This window comes from Hemiscyllium ocellatum, chromosome 4 (genome assembly GCF_020745735.1).
Source record: "Hemiscyllium ocellatum isolate sHemOce1 chromosome 4, sHemOce1.pat.X.cur, whole genome shotgun sequence".
Classification (NCBI taxonomy): Eukaryota; Metazoa; Chordata; class Chondrichthyes; order Orectolobiformes; family Hemiscylliidae; genus Hemiscyllium; species Hemiscyllium ocellatum.
The window spans coordinates 20,138,698-20,154,563 of record NC_083404.1 but is presented as its reverse complement, the minus strand read 5'-3'; positions in this window follow the sequence as shown (position 1 = coordinate 20,154,563).

The window sequence follows — 15,866 nt, the reverse complement described above, 5'->3', positions numbered from 1 at the left end:
GGTTATCTTTTGAAATGGGAAAATACAGGGTAGGTAAAGATAGAATTTAGGTGTTATGTTTTCCTTTTTATCTTTTATCCTTCTTTGCTTTTTAAGGACATGAAGCATCTGAGAGAAAGTATTCTCTGGTGTGCTTGTCCTGTTATTGACCCCACACACTTGCTGGAGGAGAAAGTGAGGACTGTAGATGCTGGAGATCAGAGCTGAAAATGTGTTGCTGGAAAAGCGCAGCAGGTCAGGCAGTATCCAAAGAGCAAGAGAATCGACGTTTCGGGCATGAGCCCTTCTTCAGGAATGAGGAAAGTGTGTCCAGCAGGCTAAGATAAAAGGTAGGAAGGAGGGACTTGGGGGAGGGGCAGTGGAAATGCGATAGGTGGAAGGAGGTCAAAATGAGGGTGATAGGCCGGGGTGGGGGGGGGGGGGGTGGGGGGCGGAGAGGTCAGGAAGAAGATTGCAGGTTAGGAAGGCGGTGCTGAATTCGAGGGATTTGACTGAGACAAGGTGGGGGGAGGGGAAATGAGGAAACTGGAGAAATTTAGGTTCATCCCTTGTGGTTGGAGGGTTCCTAGGCAGAAGATGAGGCACTCTTCCTCCAGCCATCATGTTGCTATGGTCTGGCGATGGAGGAGTCCAAGGACCTGCAAGTCCTTGGCGGAGTGGGAGGGGGAGTTGAAGCGTTGAGCCAAGGGCTGGTTGGGTTGGTCCGGGTGTCCCAGAGGTGTCCCCTGAAACGTTCCGCAAGTAGGCGGCCTGTCTCCCCAATATAGAGGAGGCCACATCGGGTGCAGCAGATGCAGTAAATGATGTGTGTGGAGGTGCAGGTGAATTTGTGGCAGATATGGAAGGATCCCTTGGGGCCTTGGAGGGAAGTAAGGGGGGAGGTGCGAGCGCAAGTTTTGCATTTCTTGCGGTTGCAGGGGAAGGTGCCAGGAGTGGAGGTTGGGTTGGTGGGGGGGTGTGGACCTGACGAGGGAGTCACGGAGGGAGTGGTCTTTTTGAACGCTGATAGGAGAGGGGAGGGAAATATATCTCTGGTGGTGGGGTCCGTTTGGAGGTGGCGGAAATGACGATGGATGATACATTGTATGTGGAGGTTGGTGGGGTGGTAGGTGAGGACCAGTGGGGTTCTGTCCTGGTGGCGATTGGTGGGGCGGGGCTCAAGGGCGGAGGAGCGGGAAGTGGAGGAGATGCGGTGGAGGGCATTCTCGATCACATCGGGGGGGAAATTGCGGTCTTTGAAGAAGAAGGCCATTTGGGTTGTACGGTATTGGAACTGGTCCTCCTGGGAGCAGATGCGGTGGAGCCAAAGGAATTGGGAGTATGTGATGGCGTTTTTACAGGGGGCAGGGTGGGAGGAGGTGTAGTCTCGGTAGCTGTGAGAGTCAGGTGGTTTGTAGTAAATGTCCGTGTTGATTCGCTCGCCCGAGATAGAAATGGAAAGGTCTAGGAAGGGGAGGGAGGAGTCTGAGACGGTCCAGGTAAATTTGAGGTCAGGGTAGAAGGTGTTGGTAAAGTGGATGAACTATTCAACCTCCTCGTGGGAGCACACTTGCTCTCAAGTTATAAGAAAAAAAGTTATGGATGAGAGATGGTCACTCAATCTATTTAAACCTATCCTGCATAATGGTTCCTCAAATTTTTCATCCAACTGCATTTTCAGTGCTTCAGTGTTCTGAACATTTTTGCTTGTGTTAATAGATTATTCCAAATGTTATTTTAATTTTGAGTTTTTTTTTTCTTTGAACATTGTGCTGTAACTTTACTTTTTACTTATTTAAGGATGAACATCCTTGATCCAATTGGCTTTACTTACTTTAAAGTAAATAATCCAGTTTTAGATTGTTTGTAGAATTTAATATTTCATATGCTGAAATTAGTTCCACTCTCAAATCTTCACTTTGGATTAATAAACTTAGACATGTCTTTTGCTGTCAGTGATGTAGTGTGCTGTCATTCACTGTAGCATGTGGTGACTCCCACACATTTTTGACCTTGGCAATGGGAGCTGGTACCAGAGCTAAATGCAGCCCTGCATCTTGTGCAATGCATGGTCTAAACCTGTGTTTCAGCTCAATTCACCACCTTAATCGCTATGGAATATCTTTGGTGCCTGAAAGTATGGACTGGAATGACGGCATTATCATGAATAGGCAATCCAGAAGCATATTTGGTTCTGTTGTTTCTCTGTCTCAGCATCATAACTAATCAGCTCAATACTCCTTTTCAGTATGTTTTATTCACATCAGAAATGCGGATGTCACTGACTCACATTTAATCCCTGTTCCTGAATGGCCTGGAGAAGGTGGAGGGAAGTTTTATTCTTAAACCGCAACAGTTCATGTGGGGAATTAGGTAGATCCACTGTGCTGTTGGAAGGAAGTTCCAGGATTTTGACTAAGAGACAGTGAAGGGGTATTGATATGGTGTTTGGATTGAAGGAGAAATTTCCGTGCATTGATGCCCTTGTCCTGCTAGATGTTAAGAGACCACAGATATAGAATGTGCTGTAAAAGACTCCGATGGTACGCATCTCAGAACTGAACTTTCAGGCTGCTGGAAAAAAAGTCCTAGAACTCCCTTGACATCAGAACCAAGGGCATACCCTCACCAGAGCGACTACAACAGTTCAGAAGGGTGGCTCATCACTACCTTCTCAAGGGCACTAAATGTGGCCTTGTCAGTGGAATGAACAAAAGGTGATCTACATATCAAACTCTCACAGTCTTCCATAGCACCCCTACACTCTGCCACTCCCCCATCCTGCCACAGATCTAACAAGACACCTCTCATGTCTAGTCTCCATTTTCTCTGTTTTTATACAACTTCTTAATATTCAATATTGGATGTTATGTTTATTATTCGTGTGGAGCCATTTCAGAAGCTTTGTGAAAATCCAAATATGTATGTCATCAGGAGTTTCACTAATTTACTTTATTTGCAATATATTTAAAATCAAGGCTTAACAAGCAGGATCATCCTCCTTGCGAATCCATGCTGGCTGTTTTCTTGTCAAACTGTTAATAATGGAAAGGTGTGCCTCTAACTTACCCCTTAAAATGGTTTCTATTCCATAACCATTATCAATGTTGGACTGATTGCTTGCGTCAAATTTGTTCTCCACTTTTTAAAAATATAAGCACCATATCTGTCTGCTTCTAATTTGTCCATGATTTTTGGAAGCATGTAATAAGGTTTCCTCCCTTGACACCCACCTGGAGTGTTATTTGATACACTTGGAGGCTGATTATTTGATCCAGCAATTTAATGGTGCTTTATTGCAAAATTAGTAGAACCCTGCTCTGCATATACTGCATCACAGAACAAACTGATTTTGCAAAATTTTGTCGTAAGTATTCGTTTTGTAACTGATAGATTTTGAAATGTTGTTGTATAATATGTCACATGCTTTCAATTTAAAATATGTCTACAACAACGATCAAGAAAGAAATTGATAGGACAAGAAAATGAGATTGATAAAGTATAATATTTATGAAAAAATATATAGTTCTTAAAATTTGACCAACAATCCACATATTAGTTTGGTGTGACCTAACCACCTAATAACTCATAATAACAGCCTAAAAATAAGAAGTGCCAGTCAGTTCCATCATTCTCTCTGTGCAATCATGACAGTTGTCTGTTAAAACATCATAATCTTCACCACACGCATTAATAAATTCAAGCATTTTTCTTTTATATGCTGGTCTTTCTTCCTCTACCTGTAACAGAAAACAAAAACGAAAGGTTAATAAAAAAAATTGATTCAGTTTTCAAATTAGCTTGAGTTTGTGGGTCTGCAAGTTCACACACCCTAATGTTTCAGTGCAGTGAAAGAGCTGGAGCTTATCTTATAATCACAGTAATTTTACAGCACAGAAGAGTCCATTGCGTCCGTACTGGCTCTCCAAATGAGCAATATGACTTAATGTTAATTCCCTGCCTTTTCCCTATAGCCCTACACATTGTTTTGCTTCAAGTAATCAGTTGAACCAGCCTCCATAACATTTCAATGCAAAACATTTCTGGACTTAGATGCTCACTGTTTGAAAAGTATTTTTTCTCATACTACATTTGTGATTTTTGCAAATAATTTTTCCTCTCATTCTCAATTCTTTTATGAGGGGGAATGTTTCTCCCTAATTTCTGTCCAGCCCCCATGTGATTTTGAAAACCTCAGTCAAATCTCCTCTTCAACTAATGTCGGAAAAGAAGGCCCAACTTCTCCAATCGATCTTCTTTACTTATATCTCTCAAACTTGGAACCATTCTTGTCAACCTCTTCTGCCTTCTTGTCAATATTTTTGCATCCTTCATAAAGTGTGGTTGCCAGAACAATACGTAGCACTCCAATTGATGCACGCCTATGGCTTATCCAAGTTCAACATGAACTCCTTGCTCCTTTACTCTCTGCTCCTTTTATGCCCTGGATATTGTCTACTTTATTAACTGGACCCTTCATCTGGGTTGTTCTTCTTAGACAATAGACAATAGGTGCAGGAGTAGGCCATTCTGCCCGTCGAGCCTGCACCACCATTCAATATGATCATGGCTGATCATCCTTAATCAGTAGCCTGTTCCTGCCTTATCTCCATAACCCTTGATTCCACAATCCTTGAGAGCTCTAACCAACTCTTTCTTAAATGAATCCAGAGACTGGGCCTCCACTGCCCTCTGGGGCAGAACATTCCACACAGCCACCACTCTCTGGGTGAAGAAGTTTCTCCTCATCTCCATCCTAAATGGTCTACCCCGTATTTTTAAGCTGTGTCCTCTGGTTCGACACTCACCCATCAGCGGAAACATCTTTCCTGCCTCCCATGTGTCCAATCCTTTAATAATCTTATATGTCTCAATTAGATCCCCTCTCAGTCTTCTAAACTCAAGGGTATACAAGCTCAGTCGCTCCAGTCTTTCAGTGTAAGGTAATCCCGCCATTCCAGGAATTGACCTCGTGAACCTACGCTGCACTGCCTCAATAGCCAGAATGTCTTTTCTCAAATTTGGAGACCAGACCTGTGCACAGTACTCCAGGTGTGGTCTCACCAGGAATCTGTACAGCTGCAGAAGAACCTCTTTGCTTCTATACTCATTCTCTCTTGTTATGAAGGACAGCATGCTATTAGCCTTCTTCACTACCTGCTGTACCTGCATGCTTACCTTCATTGACTGGTGTACAAGAACACCCAGATCTCTCTGTACTGCCCCCTTACCTAAATTGATTCCATTTAGGTAGTAATCTGCCTTCCTGTTCTTGCCACCAAAGTGGATAACCATACATTTATCCACATTAAACTGCATCTGTCATGCATCTGACCACTCACCTAACTTGTCCAGGTCACCCTGTAATCTCCTGGCATCCTCATCACATTCCACTCTTTGGTAATGTTATTGCTAATACCATCTTCTTTATCATTAGCATATTGTAAAATGCTGCGGTCCCAGTACTGATCCCTGCATTACCCCACTGGTCACTGCCTGCCATTCCGAAGTGGAGCCGTTTATCACTACTCTTTGTTTCCTATCAGCCAACCAACTTTCAATCTAAGTCAGTACTTTGCACCCAATACCATGCGCTCTAATTTTGCTCACTAACCTACTATGTGGGACTTTATCAAAAGCTTTCTAAAAGTCCAGGTACACTACATCTACTGGATCTCCCTCGTCCATCTTCAGAAGTTACATCCTCAAAAAATTCCAGAAGATTAGTCAAGCATGATTTCCCCTTCATAAATCCATGCTGCCTCTGACCTATCCTGTTCCTACTATCCAGATGTGTCATAATTTCATCTTTTATAATAGACTCCAGTATATTTCCCACCACTGAGGTCAGACTAACTGGTCTATAATTTCCTGCTTTCTCTCTCCCACCTTTCTTAAAAAGTGGTACAACATTAGCCGCCCTCCAATCCGCAGGAACTGATCCTGAATCTATCGAACTCTGGAAAATAATCACCAACACATCCACGATTTCTCGAGCCACCTCCTTCAGTACCCTGGGATGTAGACCATCAGGCCCCAGGGACTTATCAAACTTCAGACCAAACAGTCTCTCCAATTCTCTCCAACACCAATTCCTGGCAAATATAAATTCCCTTAAGTTCAGGCCCTTCAGCCACTGTTACCTCAGGGAGATTGCTTGTGTCTTCCCCAGTGAAGTTCCAATTCAATTCGTCTGCCATTTCTTTGTTCCCCATAATATATTCCCCTGTTTCTGTCTTCAAGGGCCCAATTTTAGTCTTAACCATTTTTTTTTTGCCTTTCACATACCTAAAAAAACTTTTACTATCCTCCGTTATATTATTGGCTAGTTTCCCTTCGTACCTCATTTTTTCTCTGCATATTTCCTTTTTAGTAATCCTCTGTTGTTCTTTAAAAGCTTTCCAGTCCTCCGTTTTCCCACTTATCTTTGCTATGTTATACTTTTTCTCTTTTAACTTTATATGTTTCTTAACTTCCCTTGTCAGCCACGGCCACCCATGCCTCCTCCTAGGATCTTTCTTCCTTTTTGGAATGAACTGATTTTGCAGCTTCTGCATTATAGACAGAAATATCCACCATTGTTCCTCCACTGTCATCCCTGCTAAGGTATTGCACCACTGAACTTTGGCCAGCCCCTCCCTCATAGCTCCATAGTTCCCTTTATTCAACATAAATATTGTCACTTCCAATTGTACCCTTTCCCTCTCAAATTACAGATTGAAGCTTATTGTATTATGGTCACTACTTCCCAATGGCTCCTTCACTTCGAGGTCTTTGACCAATTCTGGATCGTTGCACAATACCAGATCCAGAATTGCCTGCTTCCTGGTAGGCTCCAGCACCAGCTGCTCTAAGAATCCATCTCTGAGGCACTCCACAAAGCCTCTTTCTTGAGGTCCACTACCATCCTGATTCTCCCAGTCTACCTGCATGTTGAAATCCCCCATAACAACTGTAGTAACATCTTTGCAATAGGCCAATTTCAGCTCCTGATTCAACTTACATCCGACATCCAGACTACTGTTTGAGGGCTTGTAGATAACTCCCAAGAGGGTCTTTTTACCCTTCGTATTTCTCAGCTCTATCCGCACTGACTACATCCCCTGATTCTAGGTACCCCCCCGCGCAAGGGACTGAATATCATCCCTTACCAACATGGCCACCCCACCCCCTCTGCCCATCAGTCTGTCCTTACGATAGCACATGTAGCCTTGAATATTCATTACCCAGGCCCTGTCCACTTGAAGTCAGTTATCCCCAAAATATCGTATCTGCCAATTTCCAAAAGAGCCTCAAGCTCATCCATCTTATTTCTAATGCTTCGTGCATTCATGTATAGTATTTTTAATTTATTACTGCCCTCACTCTTCCCATCAACTCCTATTTCACACAACCTTACAGCATGATCCCTTTCTGAGTTTTCTGCCTCATTGATACAGTTGTCTTTCTTGACTTCCCTTGTTCTAACTTTCCCTTCAATTTCCTTCTTAAACATCCAGTTTGTCCCCTCCCCCATGCTACTTAGTTTAAACATAGCTGTGTTGCAGTAACAAACCTGCCTGCCAGAATGCTGGTCCCTCACCTATTAAGGTGTAAACTGTCCCTCTTGTAGAATTTATGCTTACCACAAAACATACCCCAGTGATCCAAGAATTTAAATCCTTGCTTCCTGCACATTTCTTTTGATGACTTAAGGACATAAAAATCCCTACACCCCATTTAGAAAGCACACCTTATTTTGTATTGCCTCTGTTATAATCCCTGTGCCTGAATAATGAAGGCTGCAGCGTTCATGAATTTGGTTCTCATGCTTTACTTCACTAGAGCTGGTGAGCCGTGCAGAGTTTTTGGCAGAGCATAACTAAAGTCTAGATCACTGTAGCAGCCGTCAAGTAAGCTTGGAAGGGTTTGTGGTTAATTCAGGCACTGGGGAGGTGGGGGATCCAGAATTTTACAATTTTCTGGATTCTTTGATTATCGGGTATGGTGTAGCAGAAATTGCTTCATCTCCAGCTTCAGGTTCAAGTAGGTATGTGAATCTACAGCCGGGTGTCCCAGGCTGAGAACACACAAGAGCAGCCCTTGAAAACTGACAATGAAAGGCAGCTTCTGATGCATTCTAAGGTTTTCCAATCTTTAAATGTTCTTAACATGCACTCACGTTACAAGTATATTCACCTTATCCAATATGACTGGCTAGTAGCCAATGACTTACACTCTTCCTGCCTGCTTTATACAAATTTAGTAACCTGACCAATCAAACATTATTTGACTGAATTTTTAGCAGATGGTGTTTAGATTCCGAGTAAAAAATGAGGTCTGCAGATGCTGGAGATCACAGCTGCAAATGTGTTGCTGGTCAAAGCACAGCAGGTTAGGCAGCATCTCAGGAATAGAGAATTCAACGTTTCGAGCATAAGCCCCGATGAAGGGCTTATGCTCGAAACGTTGAATTCTCTATTCCTGAGATGCTGCCTAACCTGCTGTGCTTTGACCAGCAACACATTTGCAGGTGTTTAGATTCCGACAATTTCAAGAGAAGGATTGATCTCTACCTTCCAGGCATTTGCCAAGTGTTTGGCGTCCTCAACCACAGTCTTAGACTTGCCAATCCTGGCAAGTATTTCCACTCCCTTGTGAATAAGACATTTTTGTCCTCCTGCCACTGTAACCCTAAAAATAGAAACAACTTTAGTTAGCATATTAAGAAAAACTCACAGCACTTCTTTGAAAATGATAAGATCTTTTCTTGGTGTTACTATTGGTAGCCCACTTCAGTTGCTTGTTTCAATGGTTATAGTTGGATTTTCCAATTAACTGAACTGAGCTAAGCATCAAATGGATTACGGCAATTGAATTGTCAGTCCAACTTGGGAAAAGATCAATCAGCCAGCATCATAATCTGGTTATTTTCTAGTGACATCCCATTAGTCCAAATTCACCAAAATAACCTGCTGATGACTTAAATCAATGTCCATAAACAGCAATTTTTAAATCGGGTACTGGGTGACAACTTTTGGCTGTGGTGTTACAGCACAACAAGGAGTAAGGAGAGGAAATTTGTTGGGTTGCCGTCTTTTTATTCAGTACAAAATTGAACTGGCACAATAGGTGAAAACTGCAATTATGACTTTAGCTTCTAAATTTGCAGGGCTGCCGAGTAAGATTTACTGAGGGTAAAAATTCACCATAATAAGAGATGAAAAACAGTCAATATCAACATCTCGTCCTTATATCATGCTTTTATCATAGTAAACTATTACATGGCTCTTCACTGGAGTATTATCAAGTTAGTCAGCTTAAAAACCTGCCTGTTTACCCTTTCCATAGAACTTATGTTCCCACACGTCACTGCTCACATGATTAGCCGAATAAAGAAGATATTAATGCTCCATTCAGATTTCAAACTTGAATGAAATATTTCTCAAGTTGTTTTTGGCTTCCTTCCAAATGTATCATCGACCTCTACATCTTTCAGCCAGCAATCCCAATTTGTTCCTTAAGTTCTTGTTTGTTCATTTTGGTGCAATTATAATTGTTCAAAAACATGCAAACTCCTTAATTTTAAGAGACGCAGTCAAATTATTTAACCTTGGTTTTGTAATAACTTTGCAGTACAGACAGAAGGACAAGTACTAAATAAGGTATGACTAACAGCAAGCTGGCTTAGTGCCAAGAGACACATGGCATGCTGTTATGTCTTCTCAGGCTATTAGTAGAGATTCCACAAACAGCTAATTGTGTACTTAAGTTATGACCAAAATTACTTCTTCAGCAACATAGGGAAACACCTATGAAAAAGGCATTTTACCTTCACAAATCATTTGTCAGGCAGCTTTGCATTTTGGACAATTACTCAGTTGTTACTTGATACATGTTCTTGCGGACAGACTGACCCATATTACAGGAAATAGCAATGGGTTATGAGTTGATATGACCTTCATTCACTGCCTCAGTGAAGGACTGGCTCAGATAAGATGAAGTCAGTGAAGTTCAGGTTAATGAAGTACTTGACCACTGCAAACAAATGTGGCATTGCATAGTGTTGACAGTAAATGGCTGGAAAGAAAACAAAATCGTAAATTCAACCATGCAATAGCTGAGCTGCCAGGAATGCAAATTGGGAAATCATGAGGATTGTGCTGAGGATTTCTCAATGTGAGAGTTTATCTGTTATCATGAAACTGTCTACTCTGTTTTGTTTCGCACCAAGCTTTCTTGAATTATTTAAGACTGGGAGAATGCATTTCTTTCTAGTTCTGTATGTGATAATATTCATGATGTGGAGGTGCCAGTGTTGGACTGGGGCGGACAAAGTTAAAAATCACACAACACCAGGTGATAGTCCAACAGGTTTATTTGGAAGTAATGGCTTTCGAAGCATTGTTCCTTTATCAATGGGACAAGATTATAGGACACAGAATTTATAGTAAAAGGTCAAACGTTTCATAGAACTGATGCGATGTATTGAACAAATCTAGATTGCTGTTCGGTTGTTAATCACTTAGAATGGTTCCAGGTTTAGATTCATTAATATGTAAATCCCAGAACTGCTTTCAAGTTTACGTGAATTGGCCATGCTAATTTGCCCACAGTGTGTAGAAATGTGTAGGTTAGGTGCATTAGTCTGGGGTAAGTGTAGAGTAATGGGGGAGTGGGTCTGGGTGGGTTACTTTTCTGAGGGTCATTGTGGACCTGTTGGGCCGAAGGGTCTGTTTCCACACTGCAGGGATTCTATAAAAAGTCACATTCCTGAGATAATTTAAGGTTTTATTTTAAAAAGTGACATCTCAGCTCATACAGTGCATTAAAGGTGTAAAGTTAGAGTCTGTCTGTATTCCAACCTTGAGTCAGACCGGTTCTATTTCCAAAGTAAGGATTTATGAAATGCCACATGAATGATTGCCTACGGATTGCATGCAAAATTGAACAAAATAGAATGTAACTGCAAATACCAATCAGCAAATGCAAATTCATCCCATAGACTTATATGTGTGTGTGTATGTGTGTGAGTGTGAGGGAGTGTGAGAGAGAGAGAGAGTGTGAGTGAGTGAGTGTGTGTGAGGGAGAGAGAGAGTGTGTGGGTGTGCGTGTGTGCATGAGTGTGATGGAGTATATATCTGTGAGAAGGTTTGCTTGTGAGCATGAGTGTAGGGGTATGTGTGTGAGTATGATTGTGGGGGTATATGTAAGAGTGTGTGTTCGTGTGTGTATAGTGTACATGCTCTCATACACACGCTCTCTCTCTCTCTCTCTGTTTCAGGCAGACAAACACCCCCTCCCACACTCACATTTTTGCGCACACCTTCTCACAGGTGTATACTCCATTTTACACACACATACACACACACACACACACACACACACACACACACACACACACGTCTATGGGATGAATTTGCACTTGCAGATTTGTGTTTGCAGATACATTCTATTTTGTTCAAAAAGCATACAAGCTGTAGGCAGTCAGTCCATGTGACATTTTATAAATTCCTACTTTGGAAATAGAACTGGTCTGACTCAAGGTTGGAATACAGACAGACTCGAACCTCACACTTTTAATACTTTGGCTGAGCTGAAATGTTAGCTTTTTTTAATTAATACCTTAAGTTATCTTGGGAATGTGACTTATAAGAAGTTCTGGGATTTACATATTAATTAATTGAAACCTGCAACCCATTCTCATGCATTAAAGACTAAACAACAATCTAGATTTGTTCAATACATTGCATTAGTTATTTGACACTTTGATATTTTGCTATAAGTTTTGTTTCCTATGATCCTGTGGCACTAGCTACCTGACAAAGAAGCAGTGCTCCGAAAGCTTGTGCATCAAATAAACCTGTTGGATTATAACCTGGTGTTGTGTGATAATGTTCAGAAAACACTGCCAGTTGCTCAGAGCCCTTGAACAAATAATTCTCAGCTAAATAAAGGGTTCTGCAGATTAAGCATTGAATGGCATGCTATATATTGTACATTGACTGTACAGAGGTAGGAACTAATTAGCTAGGAAACAATTGCTATGTGTAAGTGCTTTAGAGGATCACATTCATGGCTGCACTAGACAATCAGCTGGTGTTTAAAAAAGACACTAATATCAGACAGTCTCCTTAACAACAAACAACATGGAGTAAGTGAGAACTACAGATCAGAGTCAATAAATGTGACGCTGGAAAAGCACAGCCAGTCAGGCAGCATTCGAGGAGCAGGAGAGTCAATGTTTTGAACATAAACTCTTCATCAGGAATGTGGGTGGGCTCAAGGGGGCTGAGAGATAAATAGGAGAGGGGTGGGGCTGGGGGCAGGTAGTTGGGAATGCGATAGTTGATGAAGGTGGGATGATGCTGATAGGTCAGAGAAGAGGGCGGAGCAGATAGGTGGGAAGGGAGATGGGCAGGTAGGACAGTTCAAGAAGGCGGTGCTGAGTTGGAAAGTTGGATCTGGGATAAGGTGGGGGGAGGGGAGAGGAGGAAATTGGTGAAATCAACAAGGCGGAAGATGAGATGTTCTTCCTCCAAGCATCGGGTGGCTAGAATGTGGCAGTGGAGGAGGCCCCTTCAAACAATGCAGCATCTTATATTAAACCATCCATCAAAGTTAACATGGTTTTACGAAGGGTAAATCATGTTTGACTAATTTAGTAGAGTTTTCATGGGTAACAAGCAAAGTTGATAATAAGAATCCTATAGATGTAAGATATCTGGACTTCCAGAAGGCATATGATAAGGTGCCACACACGAGGTTAATTCACAAGGTTGCATCAAATGGATTTGGGGTAATTTATTAATCTGGATAGATGACTGGCTGAGGGACAGAAGACAGACAGACGGGATAAATGTTTTTTTTCCTGAGTGTCCAAATGTAACTAGAGCAAAGAAAATTTACAGCCCAGGAACAGGCCCTTCGGCCCTCTAAGCCTGAGCCTATCCAAATGTACAGTCTAAACTTGTCGGTCAATTCCTAAGGATCTGTATCCCTCTGCTCCCCACCTACTCATGCATCTGTCCAGACACATCTTAAATGAATCTACCGTGCCTGCCTCTACCACCCCTGCTGGCAATGCTTTCCAAACACCCACCATCCTCTGTGTGACGTACTTGCCGTGTGTATCCCCCCTTAAACTTTCCACCTCTCACCTTGAAAGCGTGACCTTTCATTATTGAATCCTTCACCCTGGGAAAAAGCTTGTCTATATCCACCCTATCTATACCCTTCATGATTTTGTAAACCTCAATCAGGTCCGCCCTCAATCTCCTTTTTTCTAATGAAAATAAACCTAACCTACTCCACCTCTCTTCATAGCTAGCACCTTCCATACCAGGCAACATCCTCGTAAACCTTCTCTGCACCCTCTCCAAAGCGTCCATATCCTTTTGGTAATGTGGCGACCAGAATTGTACACAGTACTCTAAATGTGGCCGAAACAATGTCTTGTACAATTTTAACATGACGTGCCAGCTCTTATACTCAATACCTCGCGCAATGAAGGCAAACATACCATATGCCTCTTGACCACTCTATCCACCTGTATACAGCAACCTTCAGGGTATGATAGACCTGCACTCCCAGATCTCTCTGCCCATCAATTTTTCCCAAGGCTTTTCCATTCATTGTATAATTCAGTCTAGAATTAGTTTTGCCTAAATGCATCACCTCACATTTGTCTGGATTGAAAACCATCTGCCACTTTTCCGCCCAACTCTCCATTCTATCTATATCCTACTGTATTCTCTGACAGTCCCTTGTGCTTACCGCTACTCCACCAATCTTCGTGGCATCTGCAAACTTACTGATCATACCAACAGTGCCCTGATCATACCAACTAGTGAGGGATTGGTCCTTGGATCCAAGCTATTACAATCTACGCTGACATCTTGGATACAGGATGGAAGGCTTTGGAGCCAAATTTGCAGATGACACAAAAATAGATGTAAATTGCAATGAGGAAATAAGAACATTACAAATGGTTATAGATAGGTTAGGAGAGTGGGCCAAAATGTGGCAGATGCAGTTAACATGGATATGTATGGTCAAAAAGATGGGAAGGCAAACTATTATCTAAATGGGGAGAGACTTCAGGGTGCTCCTGTGCAGAGGGATTTGGGTGTCCTCGTTCATGAGTCACAGAAAACCAGCATGCAGGTACAGCAGATAATAAAGAAAATGAATGGAATGTTGACTTTTATGGCTAAAGGAATAGAATATAAAGGTAAGGAAACACCGTTGCAACTATACATGGCATTAGTGAGACTACACCTGGAGTATTGTGCGCAGTATTGGTTCTCTTATTTGAAGAAAGATGTAGTGACATTGGAAGCAGTTCAGAGATGGTTCACTAGATTGATCCCAGAGATGAGGGGCTTGTCGAATGAAGAGAGATTGAACAGTTTAGGCCTATACTCTGTGGAATTTAGACAAATGAGGGGAGATCAAATTGAGGTATTCAAAATGATAAAAGGTACAGATAAAATAAATGTGGACCAGATGTTTCCTCTTCTGGGACATTCTAGGATGAGAGGTCATAGTCTTAGGATAAGGGGTAGCAAATTTAAAACAGAGTTGAGGAGAAATACTTTTCCCAAAGGGTTGTGAATCTGTGGAATTCGCTCCCCCAAAGTGCAGTGGATGCTGGGACAGTGAGTAAATTTAAGGAAGAGTCAGACAGATTTTTAATTGGTAATGGGTTGAAGGGATAAGGAGAGAAGGCAGGAAGGTGGGGGTGAGGAGCATATCAGCCATGATCGAATGGCGGAGCAGACTCAATGGACCAAATGGTCTAATTCTGCTCCTTTGTCTATGAACTTATAAACACCAATGAGCTCTAATCTCTCCAAGTCTAAAGTGTGATTATTTTGAAGAAATGAGAACCAGGAGAGCATAGTGCCAAAGGATGTCTGTAAGTACATCTAAAACAATATAAATTAATTTAAAGTTGTTCAGGAAATATGGCACAAATAATGCCAGAGAGAAAATGAAATTAAAAGAAATGAGTGTATCGCAGGTAAACTGAGAAATGGAATGTTGACCATGACAGCAAAATGGAAAAGACATTTAACCTTCACAAATCATTTGTCAACCAGTGTGGCATTTTGGACAGTTACTTGGTTGTTACTTGGTACAAGTTCTTGTGGACAGACTGACCCATATAACAGGAAATAGCAATAGGTTATGAGCTATACATCATGATGAATTGGGAAGCTAATAATGTAATGCAGGCATTTGAGAAATTTAAACAATAGTGTGGATTGACATATAATAGTTTCTTAAAAGGTGTTAGCAATGAGGAGGAAGTCGTAGGTTAGGCCTTAATAAATTAAGAATCATAGTGTGATAGAGATGTACAGCATGGAAACAGACCCTTTGGCTGGGAGGGTGGGCAGATATGTGGTGGATGGAGTTTAACATGGATAAGTGTGAGGTCATGCATTGCGTGCAATTCTGGTCTCCTTCCTATTGGAAAGATGTTGCGAAACTTGAAAGGGTTCAGAAAAGATTCACAAGGATGTTGCCAGGGTTGGAGGCTTTGAGCTACAGGGAGAGGTTGAATCGGCTGGGGCTGTTTTCCCTGGAGTGTCAGAGGCTGAGGGGTGACCTTATAGAGGTTTATAAAATCGTGAGGGACATAGAGTCATAGAGATGTACAGCATGGAAACATACCCTTTGGTCCAACCCGTCCATGCTGACCAGATATCCCAACCCAGTCTAGTCCCACCTGCCAACAGCCGGCCCATATCCCTACAAACTCTTCCTATTCATATACCCATCCAAATGCCTCTTCAATTTTGCAATTGTACCAGTCTCTACCACGTCCTCTGGCAGCTCATTCCATACACATACCACCCTCTGCATGAAAAAGTTGCCCCTTAGGTCTCTTTTATATCTTT